General features: G+C 40.0%; 1 protein-coding gene across 1 annotated transcript in view; it reads right to left on the bottom strand.

The window, feature by feature from the left end:
- The window catches only part of FBXO30 (F-box protein 30), a 45,716-nt gene extending 36,439 nt beyond the window's left edge, over positions 1–9,277 (bottom strand). Inside the window, exon 1 of the mRNA XM_088023852.1 lies at positions 9,195–9,277. The gene's annotated coding sequence lies outside the window, so the exon portion shown is untranslated. The remainder of the gene's footprint in view (positions 1–9,194) is intronic.
- Positions 9,278–22,232: the final 12,955 nt, after the last annotated feature.

The following is a 22,232-nucleotide window of genomic DNA, read 5'->3' as shown; positions in this document are numbered from 1 at the left end:
TCCAACATACCCATTGCTTTTTAATTGAAATGCAGTGTCACACAATCGTATTTGTTCTAAGGCAGTATATGATTTTTATTTCTTTTTACATCTCCAACCCCAAAACTTTCCTGGATGGGAAGCTTACCAGTTTTCTAATAGTAGAGCTGTGGTATATTTGGACTGTAATATGGAGTGGAGATCACTATAAAAAAATCTCAATGAACCTGGATATCTGGATTTATTTTCTAGGTTTTTTTTCATTCATTATTTCCAATAGTGTTTTATCCTTCCCAACTTGGGAGCACCTAGAAAGAATTAAGAAGACATAAAGCCATGGATTATACTTGATCAAACACCAGGAATCCTGCCGTTGCCACGTACTAACTTACAATGTCTTAGGCATTATTTTGTTCAAGGACCCTTGAATAAAGGAGCAATAAATGCAAAGACCAAACAGAGTCCCTGTTAATTTTATATTACTTGAAATCCTCTTTTATCTGGATTTAGCTTAGCATATGTCACACCTGGTGGCTAGTCACTCACTCATACAGAGAGGACAGCCAAGTCACCACATTACTCAGCTGTCGTACAAGCTTTGGTCCTAACCTTGCCAAGTAGTTGTGACTATGCATCTTGCACTCCTGGGAAAATTAGGTTTGTCCTTCTTTCTCAGCTAAATTACCCATGTAGTTTTGCCATTATAATTTGAATTTTCCAGACCTAATACCTTTAAAAATAGAAGCAAGAGTCCCAGGATCCTAATTCTGTCGAATGAGTCACTTTTTATTTCTGCCAACGACCCCTTAGGGAATCAGTCTAAGGTTTAAATCCTGCAAGAGTCATGGATGGATCTCTTAATAGGTTATGCAGAAGGGTGTGGAATCTGTGGTTTAGGAATGAAAAGCAAAAGACCACCTGCTATTAACATTCCTCCCCCAACCACCTAATATTTTAGCATCAAGGGGACAGTCTCATGAATATAGAGCACATTTATTAAATAAATGCCAGCAAATCACTTTACTCTGAACATTAATTTCTTTTATAAAAATGACAATTTACTTTCTTTTTTAAAAAAGATTTTATTTATTTACTTATTTACTTACTTATTTATAGAGCATGAGCAGGGGTGGGGAGGGGCAGAGTGAGAGGGAGAGAATCTTAAGCAGACTCCCCCCTGAGCTCGGAGCCCGACATACATGGGGCTAGATCTCATGACCCTGAGATCATGACCTGAGCCAAAATCAAGAGTTGGACGCTTAACCGACTGAGCCACCTGAGTGCCCCTAAGATTTTATTTTTTAAACAATCTCCTACTGGGGCTCGTGGGGCTCCAGCCCACAACCCTGAGATCAAGAGTCACAAGCTCCACGCACTGAGCCAGCCAGATGCCCCAGAAATGACAATTCACTTTCTAAGCATGTTTGTTGTGGAGAATAAACGAAGATTCAATTTATATGTAGGCAGTGTTTAGAAATTAATGCTCAACGAACATGCCCCTTCATTATCAGGTCCTACTTGTCTGTCCAGTCTTACTTTTCACTATTATCTGCCCTAATCCATCCAAACTCTATACTTAACCCTAAATCTTTCTGATCTCCCTTGCCTCTGGCTTTTTAAGATGTACTCCCTTTGTTGCAGATAATAAAATATTGTAAAATATTTGACATACATTATACATCATTTCCTCTTCTGCTCCAAGCAACCCCAGAGGATAGGTTTCTTATTATAATCTTCATTTTACAGACAAGGAAAGAGGATCCAGAAAGGTCCGTGGTTCACCTAAAACTTCAGAGCAACACGAGCGGTGGAGTTAGGATTCTAAGCCAAGCATTCAGGATTCAGAACCTGGAACATACTGCTTTCCTCACTGGCCACATCTATTTCCCTCTCAAGAGTGAACATCAATATCTCTATTATCAGGACTGTAGCAAAAACACATACGAAGTCAGCGTCTTTCAAGGTAAAATTAAGTGCGGGGAAGAAAGGGTTTCAGTTTGTATTAAGAAATTAAAACAAAAATAAAAACAGACATTACTGGGGCACCTGGGTTGTGCAGTGGGTTAAGTGTCTGACACTTGGTTTGGCTCGGGCTGCGATCTCAGGATTGTGAGACGGTAAGTATTATGCACTATTCTCTGTCATATCACAGGATGTCAAGCATCCCTGATGCCTGGCTTCCAAAAGATTCTGATACCATCCACTACCCTGGAGCAAACCAAAGGTGCCCTTGCATGTTTTCCCGATTTGAGGGGGCTTTTTTTTTTTTTTAATTAGATTGTAGATTCTGATATGCCTTGTTTTCTTTTAGTTATGAAGATGTCGTTGTTGCTGATGCCTTCATAGTATTTTGGTCCAAATTTTACATATAAGCAAATACTATTCTTTCTATCCCAGCACTTTTCCCTTTCCCCCAAGCCCTGTCAAAATCTGGCTAATCCCCACTCATTGTGCAGTTTCCAGTTCATATCTTACTTTCTTAATCTCCCCAAACTGGATTTAAGTATGTATTCGATTACGGAGCCTCTTATATCAAGCGATACATTAGGAGTGAGTTGGACAGGTGGGTCGTCAGGGCCGGGGTCCCCAGCAAGAAATATGGAGTCAGGACAGCTGAGAGAAAACAGCACTGACATCCGGTTTTGCAGCTTAGACAGGAGCGCACTAGCATTCTGTTTTGCAGCCTTTGCAGGAAGGACTTTTGCAAAATGTCCTAAAATAAGACAATTAACCACAAAGCATTTGTCACTATCACGGGCAAGGGACAGTCAAGACATATGCCCCCAGATGTCAGCAAAAAAGACCATCAGCACAGAGACATTAACCCAATAGGTAGGCGGATAATGTGATCAGAGCCCTGATTGGCACGGTTCAACACACCCTGATTGCTTAAGATAGTTCCGCAAAAGAGCTCATAAAAACCCTTAAACTTAGAACTTCCAGGGGCAACCCTCTCGGCCCCCCTCCCTCTCCGGGAGGTTTATACTCTTGCTCAATAAACTTTTCTCTGCTGCCCACCACTCTTCATCTGGTCCACCTCTTCATTCTTTGAAGAGACGTGATGAGGAACTGTGGGCACTGAAGGCAGAGAATTCCTGCAACGGTACATGACGGTTTTTGTGTTTGTCATCTTCACTAGTAGGGTTTTGCAAATATCAAACCTGGTATTATGTGAAGCATACCTCAACAATTTTCAAATTGGATCATTATAGGCCTAAAATTTGACTAAAGGAAATGAAAGAATATGGCCTGAAAAGTTTAACGTTGAGTTTTTCATAAATGATGTTCCATAACCTCAACTCTTTCTTGTGTAATGATCTGAACCCAGATGAACAATTTGACTAGAAAATAAGGAATGTAACTGAGTAAAAAAAAAAAAAAATAGCCGTATCTACTATATTAGGAATGTGTCCTTCTAGATTAAAAGGGAACACTTTTGTATAGAGTCTTGAAAACTGAAAATGTCCACTTTATCTGTTTAAAACAATGTCTCAGAAGATAATAATTATATTTAGTCAAATGGGCTAAATTTATTTGATCAGCATGGGCATAAACGCATGTTGGGGGGCCAACAGACACATGAAAAAATGCTCAACATCACTCAGCATCAGGGGAATACAAATCAAAACCAAACCATAATGAGATACCACCTCATATCTGTCGAAATGGCTAAAAGGAACAAGTCAGGAAACAACAAACATTGGCGAGGATGCTGAGAAAGGGGAACCCTCTTACACTGTTGGTGAGAATGCAAGCTGGTGCAGCCACTCTGGAAAACTGTATGGAGCTTCCTCAAAAAATTAAAAATAGGGGCGCCTGGGTGGCTCAGTTGTTAAGCATCTGCCTTTGGCTCATCTGCCCCTGAGCCAAAGGGTCCTGGGATCGAGCCCCGCATCGGGCTCCCTGCTCAGCGGGAAGCCTGCTTCTCCCTCTCCCACTCTCCCTGCTGTGTTCCCTCTCTCACTGTGTCTCTCTCTGTCAAATAAATAAATAAAATCTTTAAAAAAAAATTAAAAATGGAGCTACCCTATTGCTGGACCCAGCAATTGGTTATCTAAATACTACTCGGAATTTACCCCAAAGATACAAATATAGTGAACCGAAAGGGCACCTGCACCCCAATGTTTATAGCAGTGATGTCCACAATAGCCAAACTATGGAAAGAGCTCCATCAACAGATGAATGGATGTCCATCAACAGATGAATGGAGAAAGAAGATGTGGTCTATATATACAATGGAATATTACTCAACCATTAAAGAAAGAAATCTTGCCATTTGCAGTGATGTGGATGGAACTAGAGGGTATTATGCTAAGTGAAATAAGTCAGTCAGAGAAAGAATTATTATATGATCTTATTCACATGTGGACTTTAAGAAACAAAACAGAGGATCATAGAGGAAGGGAGGGAAAAATAAAACAAGATGAAATAAGAGAGGGAGACAAACCACAAGAAACTCTTAATCACAGGAACCAAACTAAGGGTTGCTGGAGGGGAGGGGGGTGGGGGGGTGGGGCAACTGGGTGATGGGACATTAAGGAGGGCACTTGATGTAATGAGCACTGGGTATTATATAAGACTGATGAATCACTAAACTCTACCTCTGAAACTAATTATACACTATATGTTAATTAATTGAATTAAAAAAATGTGTTGGGGGAGGGATGGGGAAACCAAGAAGATTTCTCTTGTAATACAGAAGGTTTTAATGACTCCTTTGGGGAAGGCCTTACACCTGATGTGTTAAAGGGCAGATCTAAGATTGAAAATGGCCCAAAGAATTCCACTTTTTGTTTGTTCCTTTTCCTCCTGGGACTCCAATCATACTTGTGGCCCTTATGCCTAAACACATTTTTTGGTTGCACTGTTAATTTTCTCCAAATTAACTTTCTGTATGAATATGGAAGAAAAAAACAATTAGGTTTTTCTTTACGCTCCAACTTTATACCTTGGAAATACTTATTTTTACCTCTTCTTATACAATGGAAGAGGAAAATGGCTTTTCTAATACAATAGTAGAACTTGAACATCCTTGAGGCCTGCTTTCTCACAATACAGGTGAAAAATCTGAGGCCCAGAGAGATCAAGAGGCTCCTCTAAGACAGTGGAGGCAGGTTTAGCATCCAGGTGTCCTGAGATCTTTCCCCAGCCCCTCACTTTGGCTTTTGGTCTTTCACCACTTGATCTGGTCAGCTCATGGGACATTATGTCATTCAAGTACCTGCTTCTAGCTCATCATTCCCAAGACTATGTGACCTGACAGTATTTACAGCTTCTCAGGAGCAGTAAGAATAAGTGTGATTTATATTTGTTCTTTGAAGAAGGATTTTACCTTAAAAAATAAACTAAGAGTAATTTGGGGCTAATATGTGATCAATATGAGTAACTCTGTTTTTAATTTTTTCCATAAAATTCTAAGATATGGCTATAAAGCTATGAAGTCAGTGTTGTGTGGTGGTTTAAAAACAAGTCTCTAGAGGCACTTTCAAAAGAGGAGTTCAACAAGTTTAGATCAATATCTGATTTTTTTAATAAGTGAAGAGAATTTCATTTAGCTATGTAAGTTTTGTAATGTGTTTAAAACATTATGCTTTATCCCCAAATATGATCTAAATTTTCACAGGATGGTGTGATTTGAGTTTTAGTTATGCTAAAAGTGACATTTTAAATAGTGGAATGTTCCAGTTATTTCTACAATAAGCAAAAGTATCAAGAACATTCTGCATTAGAAAATGAATTTAGATTATTCTTATGATCAGTCTAAGCTTAAATAGATCATAAATCCTTCTGCTAAAAGACTAATTCCAGAATACTTTTTTCCCCCTCCAAATTTTTGCTTGGGTAAATGGAAAGCATATATTCTAAGAGACAGTCTAAAGATTCAAAATACTAGTATTGGATGACAATGTGACCCAGCCTACCTACAACCATCACAGAGACTGCAGTGCTGTGCAGTTTGGGTCTCCTGGTCCTTCATGAGGTGCTGACAGAAATGGACTTACTTGTGGTTGGCCCTGACTTTCCTCTCCTCATTTGCCTATATTTCCATATAATTCATAGCATAACGGCAAGCAAATCTGATACTAACCAATGTGCTTGTGATTATCATGGACCACATGTTCTTGGTAGTATGAGAAATACAATGTGAGCATCTTCAGAAGCATGAAAAGCAACACAAAACTTTTGCTTAGGTGGTTTTTGTATGTATATGTAATTGTTGAAGGTCAGACATACATGAAGGGCAAGTCCAACCACTTTTGAAGAAATGAATCCCAGCTTTTAGTTCAGCAAAAGACTAACAATCTGATCTCATTTAATCAGCCTGTCATGTTAAATACAGTTTTCTTTTGATGGTTAGTTATTGCATTTTCCTAGTTGAACTATGGATACCTTAGAAAGTATTACACTGTTCAAATGATAGATATACAACTTATGTTTGTTTAATATAATGTGTGGCATCATTTATAGAATTTGGGCATGGGAATTTGGTTAGGGACTCTATGATAAAATTGTGTCTGTGGGAAAATCAGAATAAATTTTCAACATTGCAATGTAATGTGCTTTTTTTCTGGAATATTCTTTGCTATGAACATAGGGTCTATTTATATTTTAAAATACATATCATTACTATGTTCAGAATAATTGATCCATGTAGTCAAATCAATGACTGGAAATAGTAAAAGTAATCTAGAAACAAAATTGTCTGGGGACACCTGGGTGGCTCAGTAAGTTGAGAGTCTGCCTTCGGCTCTGGTGTGATCCCGGGGTCCTGGGATCGAGTTCTGCATCGGGCTCCTTGCTCAGGGGGAGCCTGCTCCTCCCCCAGTTGTGCTCTCTCTCTGTCAAATAAAAAATAAAAAAGCTTAAAAGAAAGAAACAAAGAAACCAAAGGTCAATCATAGTAAAGGTCACAGACTAAGCAGAAGCAGGATTCCAGTTAGAATGAGAATATGATAATGTACATTTACAGAATTGCTTCCAACTGATGATTCTGATTCCAAACCAGCATAAAACATTGTGGAAGTTTGGGAGACAATGGCCAAGCAGCTTTGCCGGCTGTGGATACCATCATGGGAAAGCTCAGTCGTAGGTATTGGAAAGGTAGGAGGAGTGAAACTGGTTTTGAATCTTAAGTTGAATTCTGTTCTTTCTGAGTGGCTGAAATGAGTACACATTGAAGGTATATTAACAGTATCGAAGGTAGATTTCTGTTTAATGATTGTTAATCTTTTCTTTTTTTTTTTTTTTTTTAAGATTTATTTACTTGAGAGAGAGAGAGAAACCACACAGGGGAAGCTGGGGGAAGCCAGAGGAGAGGGAGAGAGTCCCAGACAGACTCCACGCTGAGCATGGAACCTGACTCGTGCAGGCTCAATCTCACAACCCTGAGGTCACGACCTGAGCTGAAACCAAGTCAGCCACTCAACCGACTAAGCCACCCAGGCGCCCCCTAACGATTGTTAATCTTTAAACAACATTTAGCCTTTTTACAACCTAAATTTAAATTATATGTTAATATAATCCCCTATACTGTTAAAATTATTTTTGGAATAGGCATTCATCATTGATGAATGAAAAGTGTACTTGAGGACAAGTATTCTGTATTCCCAGCCCCTAGCACAGAGTTTACCAGTCACATAGAGGGTGTGGAAAAATTGCTTTTGTGTTTCAGATCTCAAACCCTGTGTTCTGAATGTATGAGGCACTGCATTTCTCTCTGAAACAGTATTTTCATGTCTGTGTAAGAGTAATGAAGAAGTAACGAACATTTTGCTTTTATCTTCTTGTTTTTTTCCATCAAACTACTTCCATGAATGTCTTAGGAAACCCTCTCTCATATGCAGCCAAAGTGTGAGATTATTCCCTTTTTTCTGGATTATAGTCCGAGGCAGGAAGGATGTTTTATTAATCTCTGCATTCCCAGGGTCAGGCGTGTTATAAGGACCTGGAACATCATAGGTGTTCAGTTAATTTTGGTTGGATGAATGAACAAGTGAATTAGACTGAGCTCTATGTAGTGTTAAATCCCATTAAACTGGCATTTGACCCTAAGAATAGCAGGTGTTGAGTGACAAGCACATGTCTGACTCTGTATTAGTGCTGAGGACACAGGTGCATACAGCAGGTGCACCTAGCCTGAAGTAGGCAGATATGCAAACACATCTAATATAATGCCACGGTCTAAGCACCATAACTAAGGTATGAAAGAAGAGCTATGGAGGCACAGGGACAGAGGTGAAGTTTTTCGGACAAAGTGCTACTTGTGCGGGGACTTGAAAGTAGGAAAAAAATGCAGTTTCGATGAAAGTTAACCAAAAAGTTTTCAAAATAATGTTTTTAACGCAACCAAAGCTAGCCATAAAAAAGTAGACATAGGTAAGAACAAGTTTCCAAGGAAATGCATGGATCAATGCAAGTATATTGCAATGTATCTCCCAGATTTAAGCTCTATAGCTCCTTCAATGAGAAGCAAGTATTTTAAGCAACAAAATGTTTCAAGGATGAGGCTGACAGTAGCAGTTCACTGTTTTGCAATAGCCCCTGTTGTTAAAGACACAGGGAAGGGAAAGGAGAGCATTTTGGGTAGAGAAATAGCATATGCAAAGGCACTCAGGTGTTGGGGGGGATGGGAGTCTAGTGGGATTAGAGTATCGTTGGGCAACAGTGGCTATTTTAGTTGGCTTCAGCTGCCTTAACAAAGTACCATAGACTGGAGGTTTAAATAACAGAAATGTATTTCTCACAGTTCCAGAGGCTGGGAAGTCCAAGATCAAGGGGCCAGCTCATTCATTTTCTGGTCAAGGCTCTGTTTCTGGCTTGCTGACAGCAGCCTTGTCACTATGTCCTCACATGGCATTTCCTAGGTGCATGCTTAGGCTTACAGGGGGAGCAAGGTCTCTGGTGTCTCTTCTTATAATGATATTAATCCCATCACGAGGGCCCCAACCTCATGACCTCTTATAACTCTAATTATGTCTCAAAGGCTCCATCTCCAAATACCTTCACTCTGGGGCATAGAGCCCAACGTATGAATTTGGGGAGGGGGGGCACAATTCAGTTCATAGAAGTGGCTGAGATGAGACTGGACATGGAGGGCTGGGCCAGCTAATAGAGTACAAGCTGTACCCTGTCCCAGAGTTTGGGACACGTCCGATGTCAACAAGGATGTTTTTAAGAAGGGAAACGACATGACCCAAGTAATTTTCAAAAGGTACCTTTGACAAGTGGCATCTTCTGGCCCCTGCTTCCACTGCCTTTAGTGACTCCTTCAGGGGCTGGCTGCCAGGAGTCAGCACCTACACCCAGTAGGAGGCAATGTATTGAAGAATTACAATTACTCATGGCGTATCATTGGGAAATTATTGCTGAACAGGTTGTGTTGTTAATATCTTTTGTGATCATCTTTTTTACCTATTTTTGTCCATGTGAGTAATTTGAATCATTAAGTGTCTGGCAATGGTTCCATGAACCTTCAAAGCATCTCTTCATACCAGTGGTTTATTCTCTTACCTTGTTGACACATTAGATCACTTCTCCTCTCCTTGTTGTTGTGTGACTTGAATTTCAGACAAATCCTGCAGGGCTATCACTGAGAGTCTCATCTCCTTGTTTCATTATTCTCTTCATTTTTCACCTTTCCTTGCTTTGGACTTTAATTTGGGGGTCTTCACCTTATTCCTTAAGGACATTTATTACTGAACAGCCCCTACTATTTTACTCATGCCAAACATCTTTAAGCTGAAAAAGAGCCTTGAAAAAATAATAAAAAAAATTTTAAGTGAAAACAGCAAGAAGAAGAAAAGTAAAACCAAAACCAGAACAAATGATGATGCTTCTTATAAAGAGGCAGTGTTTTGCTAATATGTTAAGATTTTTTGTTTTGTTTTTTTCTAAGTCATTTAGCTTACAAATAAGATTTTTAAAGGTTTCAAGTATAAAGGCAAGGAAAAAAAAAGGCACAGCATTCTTTCCAAGTGAAAAGCCCAAAGGGACCACAAGGTTTGGTGATGTCCTAGATTTCTGGGACACTCTACACTGAAATGATATTTGTTTCTTTTTGAGTTGTCACATTTTTTTTTTTTTTTAGGTCATTGGTGGTAGGCAAAGTCATTAATGCTACTATCTTTTGTTTTTTTAGCTCAATAAATCTAAAGCACCAAATAAAAATCTGAAATACAAACACATAACTTGAGACTGTGGTGCTTTTCTATTTATTTCTAGTATGGAAAGGTCAGAACAGTAAGCTGTCACATTTCCATAAACTGCTGTAGTTTTATTATTCTGGGCTGAAGATTTTCTTCCCTATAGCTGTGACCAAGCCAGGTCCCTGACTTAAGCACCTGTTTGAGTTCAACATACTGGCACTTTAGACCCCTCTTAGACATTTTCCATCTGAATTCAGGAGGCAGACGGTTATTTTCATTCCAATTCAAACTGCTATTCCAACTGCAGTGAGACGTTAGTAGGCATTTGAGCAAATTCCAAAGCTGGCCCCCTTTCCAGAGTTGTGTCCTGGTTGGAGGAGAGCTCTGGGCCCTCCCCTGATCCCCCCCAAGAGCTGGGTTCCGCTGCATCTTGGTCTATTGACTGCTTCAGTAAGCATTTCAAGACAAAGCAGGGCTGACTGTGGATAGCAAGAAGTCTCTAACCAGTTGACCTTTTATAGTCTCATTTGCAAACTTTGGAGGCACCTTTATTTCACCTAATGATGGAGACAAAAGGAGTACCTTTCTCAGAAGCTGGGACCATGCAGTGGTGTGAAAGAAACCCTGTGTTTGGTGCCAGGGAGTCCAAGATTCACATCCACGTTCGAATAGGGAAACCCTATGTACTGTCTACGTGTCCTTCTTCAAGTTACTTGATTTTTATTCCATGAGAGTTATTTTATAATCCTGTACATGGTCGGTAACAGGCATACAAATTCTGTCCTGTCCGATATGAATTTTATTGACCTCTGTCTCCCTCTGCCTCTAGTGGGGTGGACAACAATTTTGCTTCCATTCGCAATTCACTTTAAGCTTCCTTTATTCCATAAAATGTGTGCTTCTTGACTTCTTCTTAAGATTTTATTTATTTGTCAGAGAGAGAGTGAGAGAGGGAACACAAGCAGGGGGAGTGGGAGAGAGAGAAGCAGGCTTCCTGCGGAGCAGGGAGCCCGATGCGGGGCTTGATCCCAGGACCCCGAGATCATGACCTGAGCCGAAGGCATAGTCTTAACCGACTGAGCCACCCAGGCGCCCCTTGACTTCTTTTTTGAACTGACGGTACCATCTGCCTGGTTCTCTCATCAAATGAGTTTAACGAAATATTTAATGAATGTCCATTTTTAAAATCTGTATTAAAGTCAGCTTTATTTATTTATTTTGCAAATAGCTTTTTAACACTCAACTTCCTCATTTGGAGAATGAGCAGAATCATACCTCCTTCAGGTTCCTCCAGGAGTTTTTGGAATTCAATGAATTATAATTACCTGGGTTGAAATAATACCTAAGAGCTGAAAAATGTATCTTATCTCCTTTTGTGTTCCCTGGGAAAGAGAATCTGCACCAAAGTGCTCTTTACTGTAAGATACTAGACTAATAAGAGGTATTGTTGTTCTTAGCTGACATTATTGGCAGGGCAGGAGCCAGCAACCTCTGACCTCATTTTGAAAGTGGCCAGAAGGTTCACCTTAGGCGGCATTCAGAGTCAGAGGTAGAGCGCTCACGTGCGGGGCAAATGGGGACATGGTGGTGTCCGATTCCAGTGAGGAGATATTAGACTCTAAGAGTTGGCTTTTCCTTTCTGGGCCCTTTGCCACTAGGGGTTCAGAGGTCAAAAGTGCGTTCTCCACAGAAACATCAGCTGGTCTAAGACACAGCTGGCCCAGACACAATTACTTGCCACCTCTCTTGGCCTTTGTCTGTGCTGGCTGAGGTGGGCGGATGCAGAGCAGGATTTCTGGAATACAAAATCTCACAGTGAATATAAAGATTTGTCAAAACACTTAACGATTGCCAACATTTATTGGCTAGCTCTGTATCCTTTTTTTTTTAAATTTTATTTATTTGTTTGACACAGAGAGAGAGAAAGACACAGCGAGAGAGGGAACACAAGCGGGGGGAGAGGGAGAGGGAGAAGCAGGCTTCCCGCGGAGCAGGGAGCCCGATGCGGGGCTCGATCCCAGGACCCTGGGATCACGACCTGAGCCGAAAGCAGACACTTAACGACTGAGCCACCCAGGTGCCCCTCTGTATCCTATTTTTTTACATTCAACTTACTTCTGTTCCAAAATATGAAATCTAAAACTTTCAAAGTAGGAAGCTAAAGCTCAAAATGGAGGTCCCTACAGAAATATTCTGTGCCGGCTTTTAACAGTCCCAGCATTCTTAGCTTCCATTTTCCACTCTTTCTCCCTGATCTCAAAATGAACAGGTCTACTAAACATAATAAACTTGCTCATGAAACATTACTAACTGAAGGTTCCCAGGAAGGCAACTTGCCATCACCCAGTGAGAATCTGAAGGTGTCTTTCTTTCAGATACACGAGGGCTCGGGAAGAGAGCAGGTCCTGTGCCTGGGACCTGGACTGTTAACTTCGGAGAAATAGGTCTTTATAAAAGTGATTAAGTGAAAGAGCACGACAAGGGGAGATTATCTGGATTAACCTGGTGGGCCCTGGATAAAATCACAAGTATCATTCCGAAAGGGAGAATTCAAGTATCTTCTTACTGCCTATTTCATAATAACTTTGTGTTTTCTATTGGTTACATGATTATTTTATGTTAAATGTTATGAAACAACTAGAAAATCAATCTTTTCCTCCAGACAGTGTTTCAAAAGCAATTGTTGGTATATAGTGTCGTTCTTAGACAAGTCTGATATTTCCAAAGAGCTACAGAGATGATTACATGATCAGACTCTTCTTTCTTGTTTGTTTGATTTGATGTTTCTGGTCAAAACACCACCTACCAATAATGTGTGCTATTTAGGTGTTAGTCTTTTTTTTTTTAAAGATTTAATTTATTTATTCATAAGAGACAGAGAGAGAGAGAGAGAGAGGCAGAGGAAGAAGCAGGCTCCCCGCTGAGCAGGGAGCCCAATGCGGGGCTCAATCCCAGGACCCTGGGATCATGACCTGGGCTGAAGGCAGACGCTTAACCATCTGAACCACCCAGGTGCCCTTTAGGTGCTAGTCTTAAGAGAAATCTTTGTACAAAATTATTAGGGCACAGCTTCTTTTCTAGCTTTCCACCATGTCTAGAGATTCAATTCACCCTTCTTTTTCCTGGGCTGTGAAAGATTTCATGTGAGGGCTCTCTGCCATAAGTAGACTAACACACTCATACTCAGTGTTTTTCCAGGGATGCCTTCACTTAAATTGCAAACGTATTTGCCCTGGAAGTTTACGACAGTTGTCTTACTATTCTTTTTACGTGCTATTTAGAGTTGGTTCCTCAGACACTGTTAAGTTGTACTTATTTCATTTGGTGGCGATGAAAGAGCAATGCATTGTTCCTTTTAAGCGGTTGGCAGACAACCGCAGCTTGTTTTTCTTTTTCTTTTTTTTTTTTTAAAGATTTTATTTATTAGAGAGGGAGAGTGAGAGCGAGAGAGCTAGACCAAGCAGGCAGAGGGAGGGGCAGAGGGAGAGGGAGAAGCACACTCCCTGATAAGCAGGGAGCCGATGCCAGACTCGATCCCAGGACCCCGCGATCGTGACCTGAACTGAAGGCAGACGCTTAACCACCTGCGCCGCCCAGGTGCCCCGCAGCTTTTCTATTTCAGTATCATAGAACATCATAAATTACTAGGACGTTGACACATCCCATGTCTGACCAACTCATGGTCTTCACAGTTAAAAAGGAAATGCACCCTTAGAGATTTTCTCTGCAGGTACTGCATACATAGAGAAGGCTTCTCAGACTGTGGTCTCTGGACCAGCAGGGTCAGCATTACCTGGGAACTTGTTAGAAATAATCAGCCCCCGCTCAGACCTCCTGCATTAGAAACTCTGGGGGCAGGACCCAGCAATCTGTGTTTTAACAAGCCCCCCAGAGGATTCTGAAGCAGGTTATAGTGCTGTAGTTTCGCTGTAGTTTGAGAACCAATGAGACTGTACATTCCTATCCAAAGGATAAAACTCATCATGATATTAAGCCCCTGTTAGGCCTGATGCAATTATGAGTAAAAAAAGGGGGGGGGGATAAGCTATGACTGACATTCACACTCTTTTTGGTTACCTTCTTGATTTCTTCTTAGAATCAGAATCTGTGGGGCACCTGGGTGGCTTAGTCTTTGGGCGTCTGCCTTGGGCTCGGGTCATGATCCCGGGGTCCTGGGATCAAGCCCCGCACTGAGCCCCGCATGGGGCTCCCTGCTCGGTGGGAAGCCTGCTTCTCCCTCTCCAGCTCCCCGTGCTTGTGCTCCCTCTCTCGCTGTCTCAATCTTTGTGAAGTAAGTAAAATCTTAAAAAAAAAATCAGAATCTTTGATGATAAAATTAAGTTGCTTTATAGCTGAAACAAATTTAAATAAAGGACTTGCAACGAGAAGATGGTCTGGTAGGGGGGTAGTTTTAGAGAAATTCTTTAACAGGAATCTGGGAAGGGTGTACTACAGAAAGTCCTCAAAAATCTTCAAATTTTGCCACTGGGAGGAACTGAAAGAGACCCTCATATTTGCCTTTGAGAGCAGATGCCAGTTAAGTGACAGGTTATTCTTTACCTAACCAAACATCTGAAGATTAAAAAAACCCAGAATTAAATTAGCAAACAGTTAAATGCTGCAGTAAGAACCATAATAAATATTGAATCATGCTAAATTTTTTACTGTGTAAAAAGTTGGTGCTATTGCCTTGAGGATTAAAAATAATGATCTCTTGGGAGAAGTAGCTAAAGAGTTTTAACAGATAGCGCCATATAAAAGGAAAATCAAAGTACATGGAAAAACATAAAAGGTAGCTATAATTTTTGCCTGGGTTGGGGAAGGAGTGGCTTGGGGAGGGGTATAAAAAAATGAGAAGGCATTTGAGCTGGGCTCTGAAGTATGTAAGGATATCTACCTATCTATCTATCTATCATCTATCTATCATCTACCAACAATATCATCTATTATCTATATATTTTTAAATATATTTAATATTTTTATTTCCTAATAAACTTTATTTTTAGAGCAATTTTAGGACACAGAAGATCCAGAGATTTCCTATATACACCCTGCCCCCACACATGTATAGCCTTCCCCATATCAATGTCCCCAACTAGAGTGGTACACTTGTAATCAATGGACCTACACTGGCACATCTTTATCATCCAGAGTCCATAGTTTACATGAGGGGTCACTCTTGGAGTTATACATTCTGTGGGTTTGGACAAACTTGTAATGATATGGATCTACCATTATAGTATCATACAGAGTAGTTTCACTGCCCTAAAAATTCTCATGCTCTCCCCATTCATCCCTTCCCCCAGTCCTGGTAACCTGTGATCTTTCTACTGTCTCCATAATTTTACCTTTTCCAGAATATCATATCGTCAGGATCACAGAGTATGTAGTGTTTTCAGATTCACTTCTTTCACTTATTAAGTTTGCATAGTTTTATTGCTCATTCTTTTTCACACTGAACAACATTTCACTGTCTGGATATACCACAGTTTTATTCATTCACACACTGAAGGACATATTTGGTTGCTTCCAAGTTTTGGTAATTATGAATAAAGCTGCTATAAATATCCATATGCAGGTTTTTGTGGGGACATAAGTTTTGAACTCCTTCAGGTAAACACCATTGAGCATGATTGCTAGATCAGATAATGAGTATGTTTAGTTTTCTAAGAAATCAACAAAATGTCTTCCAAAGGGGCTGTCCTATTCTGTGTTCTTGCCAGCAGTGAATCAGAGTTCCTATTTCTCTACATCCTCACCTGCATTTGGTATCAGTGTTCTGGATTTTAGTCATTCTAATAGGTGTGTAATGGTATCTCATTGTAGTTTTAATTTGCATTTCCCTGATGACATAGGATGTGGAGCATCTCTTTGTATGCTTATTTACCATCTGTATATCTTCTTTGGTCTTTGGCTCATTTTTTAATCAGTCATTTGTTTAATTATTATTGATTTTTAAGAATTCTTTGCATATTTTGGATAACAGTTCTTTATCAGATGTCTCTTTTACAAACATTTTCTCCTGGTTCGTGGCTTTTCTTTTCATTCTCTTGATAGTGTCTTTCAAAAGGCAAAAATTTTGATTTTAATGAAGTACATCTATCAATTCTTTTGTGCTTTGTGCCTTTGGTGTTATCTCTAAAAACTCATCAACAAACCCAAGTTCATCTATATTTCTCCTAGATTATATTCTGGGAGTTTTAGAATTCTGAGTTTTACATTTATGCCTGATCCAGTTTGAGCAAATTTTTGTTGAGTATATAAGGTCTGTGTCCAGATTTTTTTTTTTTTTTGCCTGTGGATGTCCAGTTGTTCCAGCACTATGTGCGGAATTTTAGACTGTCCAGCTAGAATATGGAAAATAAAGACTTTGGTTAGGCATAATTGTCATCTCATCCCAACTATCTCTAGTGACTGAAATATACCAGTATGTTGTCGAGAGTGGCTGAGCTAACCCAGCTCTCTATTTCAAACATGAGGAAGCTGAGAATCATTGTTTTGTTCAAGGAGACCTCGCTTGTTAATGATAAAGTCAGATCAAGTCAAGAGCTCAAATAGCCTTCCTCCAAACTGAGGTGCTGCTGGATACATTCAAAGGCAGATTAGAAACATGGGTTTGGGGCCAGAAGGAGAGTTGAAGAGTGAGAGTAAAGATTAGGGGTTCATCTATAAATGTTATGGTTGAAGCTAAAGCCATCATGGATTATAAGGCAAAGTCTTGATTGGCAGAAACTCATCCAAAAAACTAGAATCCATGGTACCTAAAATGTATCCCATATTCTACTTTATGGAACAATGAGATAAATTATAAGCTTTCGATGTTTTTTTTTTTAAACCCAACAATTTCTATGGGAAGTCTTTAGAACAGTACTAATCCTAACCCCATCTATCATACGGTAAGACAAGATCTTATTCATTCATTTTTCCAACAAGTAGCTATTGAGCTCCTACTGCTTATCAGGTGCTGGGCTATAACAGTAAACAAAATTAAGTTTCAGCTCATAGGGAATTTATTTTCTCTTGGGGAAGAGAGAAAAAAATAGATAAAAGAATATATGTCAGATGGTGATAAGAGCTTTGGGGAAAACGAGTAAGGGGGATAGAATGACAGTGTGGATAGGAAGGGTGCAATTTTGTGTGGGATGCTCAAGAGATCTTCACTGATAAGCTGACATTGGAGCAGAGGTTCACAAGAAGTGAGGCAGGGGCCATACGAATATCTGGAGGCAGAGGAAACAGCTATTTCAAGGCCCTGAGGGAGCACCCTTGGCATGTTGTAGATACAAGAAGCTCCCTGAGGACGGAACAGAGGGATAGTGGGGGAGTGTGAGTGATGAGGACAGAGGCCAGAGAGGCTCCGATCAGCAGGGGCCTTCCAGCCTTCATATAGATTTAGGTTTCTCTTTGAGTTGAATAACCATGGGAGGGCTTTGCACAGAGCTGGGACCATTATCTGCCATATGTCTTGAAAGGCTCACACTGGTGGCTGTGTTGGGAAAAGACTCTAAGAGCCTGTGACAATAACCCAGTTAAGATGATCATGGCAGGAATGAAGTGTTTCCCAATGGAAGTGATGATAAGTGGCTGGAATCCAGATGCATTTTGAGGGTGAACTGATGGATTGGAAGAAAAAGACATGAGGATGACTGCAAGGTTTTTGGCTTGAGCAAGGAAAAGCTGGAATGCCATTTACTGAGATACAGAAAACAGCCAGTAGGTTTATTCTTACACTGTTAGTTCACAAAACTTCCAATTAAGAAGTGTATTTTGTTTTTTACTGCTCACAATGTTATATGCCTTTAGTAGGCATCTGTAGCCAATCCCATGGACATGAACTCCGGGTAGTACTCTTGGTAAAGCCTCCCATCCTGACTAGGAGAGGCTAGTGTGTCCATGCTTGCCTGTGGTGTAATTACAAAGGGTGGGTGGGTTATTAGCTTTAGTGTCTCAGTGATCCTTATTAAAGGAGGTAGGAAGGAAGGGAGGCAGGGAGGCTGGGAGGCAGGAAGGAGGGAAAGTTAGCAACCATTTTATCCCATCTTTTAAAGGATCATCCGGTCTATTTATGGTCCCCTTGTAGCAGGTGAAGGCTTTTCAGTGAGAAAATTAATTTCACAAAATGGTATTATATTAATGTTATGACATATCAAAATGTGTGGGCAGATGCCATCCATACCATAGTTTCAGAATGCAGTAAGTTCATTTAAAACCTTTGAAGTACAATGTATCAAAACTTAAATGACAATGTATCAAAACTTAAATGACAATGTCCTTCATTCTTAGGTGATTTAATTGGTAGGCTAGAAGGACAATGAAAGTGAGTTCTACCATGCTGAGTCGGTGTCCTTAATGATAAAGACATAGAGTGTATTTTCAGACTGTCGATGGCAGATCTTTTACTATGTGGCAAATCTCATAATTAAATTACATTCCTGTATTTTTTTTAAAAATATTTCCATTTGTGACTGTCCAAGGGCAGTCTTTTACTATAATACAAACATTCATTCCTTCTGTGGCTCCAAGCTGGCATTTCAGCATCGGACTCAAATTTTAGATCAAAGTATGATAATCTTCCAAATAAAGTTGGCAAAGAACATGGTCACCTAAACTTAGTAAGATCAACGGAACTGCTTTTTATACAATATTCTGGATATTTCCCATCAACAGAGCTTATACAAGTAAAGTAGAAATCAAACATGAATTTTTTCTTTTGGTACACAGTCTGTTAGTACCATGAAAACTCACAAAGTCTTCCTTGACTTATGGCAGTGGTTCTCAATTTTGCCCCCTAGGAAATATATGATAATGTCTGGAAGCATTTTTAGCTGTCACAGCTTGGAGGTTAAGATGTGCTACTGGCATCTAGGGGGCAAGAGGTGAGGGATACTGTTAAAGATCTTAATGCACAGGACAGCCCCTGCAAGAGTGATCTGGCCCAAGATGTCAAGAGTGCTGAGGTTAAGAATCCCTGATATATGCCATGGCATATTCTATAGCTCATATCACAATTTCATTCCTTTAACTGAGCCTCATAGTTCAACTGTTCAGGTCAATATTTGAGTGCAAAAGGTAGACTAGCACTATGATGTATATCTAGGATGGGACAAACACATCACTTTGGGGTTACATGATTATTGGTTCGTCATTACTTTAGTTGAAAGACCAAGGGGCGCCTAGGTGGTTGTTAAGCGTCTGCCTTCGACTCAGGTCATGATCTCAGGGTCCTGGAATCGACCCCGCATCAGGCTCCCTGCTCGGCAGGAGGCCTGTTTCTCCCTCTCCCACTCCCCCCTGCTTGTGTTCCCTCTCTTGCTGTGTCTCTCTCTGTCAAATAAAAAATAAAATAAAATAAAATAAAATAAAGACCATAGGATTCTTTATTAGAAACTGGCAAGTGTGACAGACTAAGGCTTTTCACAAGAGTACCATCAGGGTTAGAGAATTTTTAAATGATAATAGCCACAGCCACCTTTGTTTTATTTCTAAGAACTTGATCTATCTACTCTTGTTTAGTCATTCCATTTCCATGGCTATTTATTCGGATGAATGTCAATTACAGCCAGTAATTCTAGATGCTACAACATTCAAATTGTAGCTTCCAGGTATCAAGGAGATTCACAGGCACAATATTCTTTACAATGTGCGCATGATATTTTGAAGAATGTCTGTCTTATTTTAATCTAGAATAGGCTCTGCCAAACTTTTGCATGCCAAATGACTTAAAAACAAAAGCTTTGTGCTATGTTAAAAAATGTTTTAAAATATTTTTGAGATATAATTCACATACCACAAAATCCAGCCATTTAAAGTATATAATTTGGTGTTTCTTTAGTATATTCACATTTTCAAGATTCTTTTGTAGCATGTATCTGTACTTCAGTTCTTTTTATGTCCAAATAATATTCCATTATAAGTATATATATACATCTTGTCTATCCATTTGTCATTTGATAGACATTTGGATTTTTTCCACTGTTGCCTACTGTGAGTAATGCTGGTAACAAGTTATAGGATGGGCCTGGATTGCAATATGACTGTTGTCCTGAGAAGAAGTGGGACATCAGGGTGCAGGCACTCAGAAGAGACAGCATGTGAGGGGTACGGGGAGAAGCATCTGCCTGCGAGCCAAAGGGAAGCCTCAGAAGAAACCAGACCTACCAACACCTTGATCTTTCCAATTCCAGCCTCTAGAGCTGTAAGAAATACATTTCTCTTGTGGTGTTTTTTTTATGGCAGCCGTAGCAATCGACCACAGGTATATGCCCGGGAGCAGAACTGCTGGGTCATATGGGAACCCCGTGTTTAACAATTTGCAGAACCTCCCGACTCTTCAAATGCGAGTCCTTGTATGGATATATATTTTCTTTTCTTTTTAATATATAGGAGTGGCATAGCTGGTAAGTAGATGTTTAATTTTTTAAAGAAATGAACCAACTATTTTCCAAAATGGCTGTGCAGTTTTTCATTCCCACCAGCAATAGAGGAAGGCTCTGGAGCCAGGGGTCTTGGTAAGTCAGTGGTCTTGGAAAACCTTCATGACGACCCTGCCTGGTCACTCCGTAGATGTTATCTATTGTGCTGAAAGATTCCAGAGAAATCAGTACATCCTTGACCTTTACCAGGAAGACATACTCTTACCGTTCTTTAAGGCGTGTGTAAGGCCACAGTGTAGGTCCTAGGGAGAATGGAAGCAGGAGAAGGAGCCAATCAAGCAGTTTTTCATGGGGTCCCTTCAGTTCCCCTGCTTCAATATATTTGTCTTTCTCAGTGTGATTTATTCCACTTAGGGTTCACTCTCGGTGTGATGCACTCTGTGGGTATACGTATGTATAGGAACATAGCCACCACTGTAGTATCATACAGAATAGTTTCACGGCCCTGAGAATCCTCTGGGCCCTGCTTATTCATCCTTCTCGTCCCCTCCTGCAACCCATTATGGTTTTGATTTGCATTTGATTCCCCTTTTCCCTAATACTGTTAATCATCTTTAATTTTTTTCCTTTTTTTTCTCTTTTCTTCCTTCCTTTCCTTTTCTTCCTTCCTTCCTTCCTTTTCTCTTCCTTTCTTCCTTTTCTCCTTCCTTCCTTCCTTTCTTTTTTCTTTCTTTTTCTTCCTTCCTTCCTTCCTCCTTCCGCCTCCCTCCCTCCCTTCCTCCCTTTGGATTTATTTACTTGTCAGAGAGAGAGCACAAGCAGGGGGAGTGGCAGGCAGAGCAGGCAGCAGGGAGAAGCAGGCTCCCCGCTGAGCAAGGAGTCTGATGTGGGACTCAGTCCTAGGACCCTGGGATCATGACCTGTCTTTTCATGTGCTTATTGGCCACTTATATGCCTTTGTTTGCAGGGAAGGGAGATATAGGTACAAACTTTCAGTTATAAGGTCAGTTCTGAGCCTCTAAAGTACAGAATGATGACTACAGTTAACAATACAGTATTATATACTTGTAACTTGATCTTAAGCTTTCTTAGCACACACTCAAAAAGATGATTAAGTATGAGAGGTGATGGGGTGTTAATTATCTTGGTAATCATTTTACAGTGTGTATGTATATCAAATTGTACGCTTTCAGTAGATATACGATTATATTTGTCAATTATTCCTCTTGCTAAAGCTGGGGGAAAACCCTGCAAAGTTAAAATGCTACTATTTGTACTGACTACCTGATAAATCACTTTTGAGGCCAGACATCTGGTGTCGCTATATTGTGGCAATACAAAATACACAAGATATTTTTGAAGTAATTTTATAGAACTTTTAGATTTCTTATGCTTTCAATGTCATTTTGAAATAAAAATGTTTATCAAAAAACACACAAATCCTTTGCCCACTTTTAAATTGGTTGTCTTTTTATTGTTGAATATCAATGCTTTTTAAGGTTGAATTTGCTTCCAACTGGAGAGGAAAACAACCCATGATTTTGTCTGGTGTAGGGGCCAAGGGCAGGCTGCCCCAAGATGGGGCAAGTGAGAATGATCTGTAGTCACAGGAGGCATATCACTGTTTCATTTTATATTCATATGGAGAGAGCTTTTGGTTTAAAAAGTCAGCTGCTATATGCAACTCAACCATTTCTTTTAAACAGTGCATGATGCAAAATTAAATGGAACTCCT

Source organism: Eumetopias jubatus, unplaced genomic scaffold (assembly GCF_037043125.1).
Source record: "Eumetopias jubatus isolate StellerSeaLion01/CBP00866 unplaced genomic scaffold, mEumJub1_p1.0 scaffold_6, whole genome shotgun sequence".
In the NCBI taxonomy this organism is placed as follows: domain Eukaryota; kingdom Metazoa; phylum Chordata; class Mammalia; order Carnivora; family Otariidae; genus Eumetopias; species Eumetopias jubatus.
The sequence above is the reverse complement of the archived record's forward strand: the minus strand, read 5'-3'. Positions and strand labels throughout refer to the sequence as shown.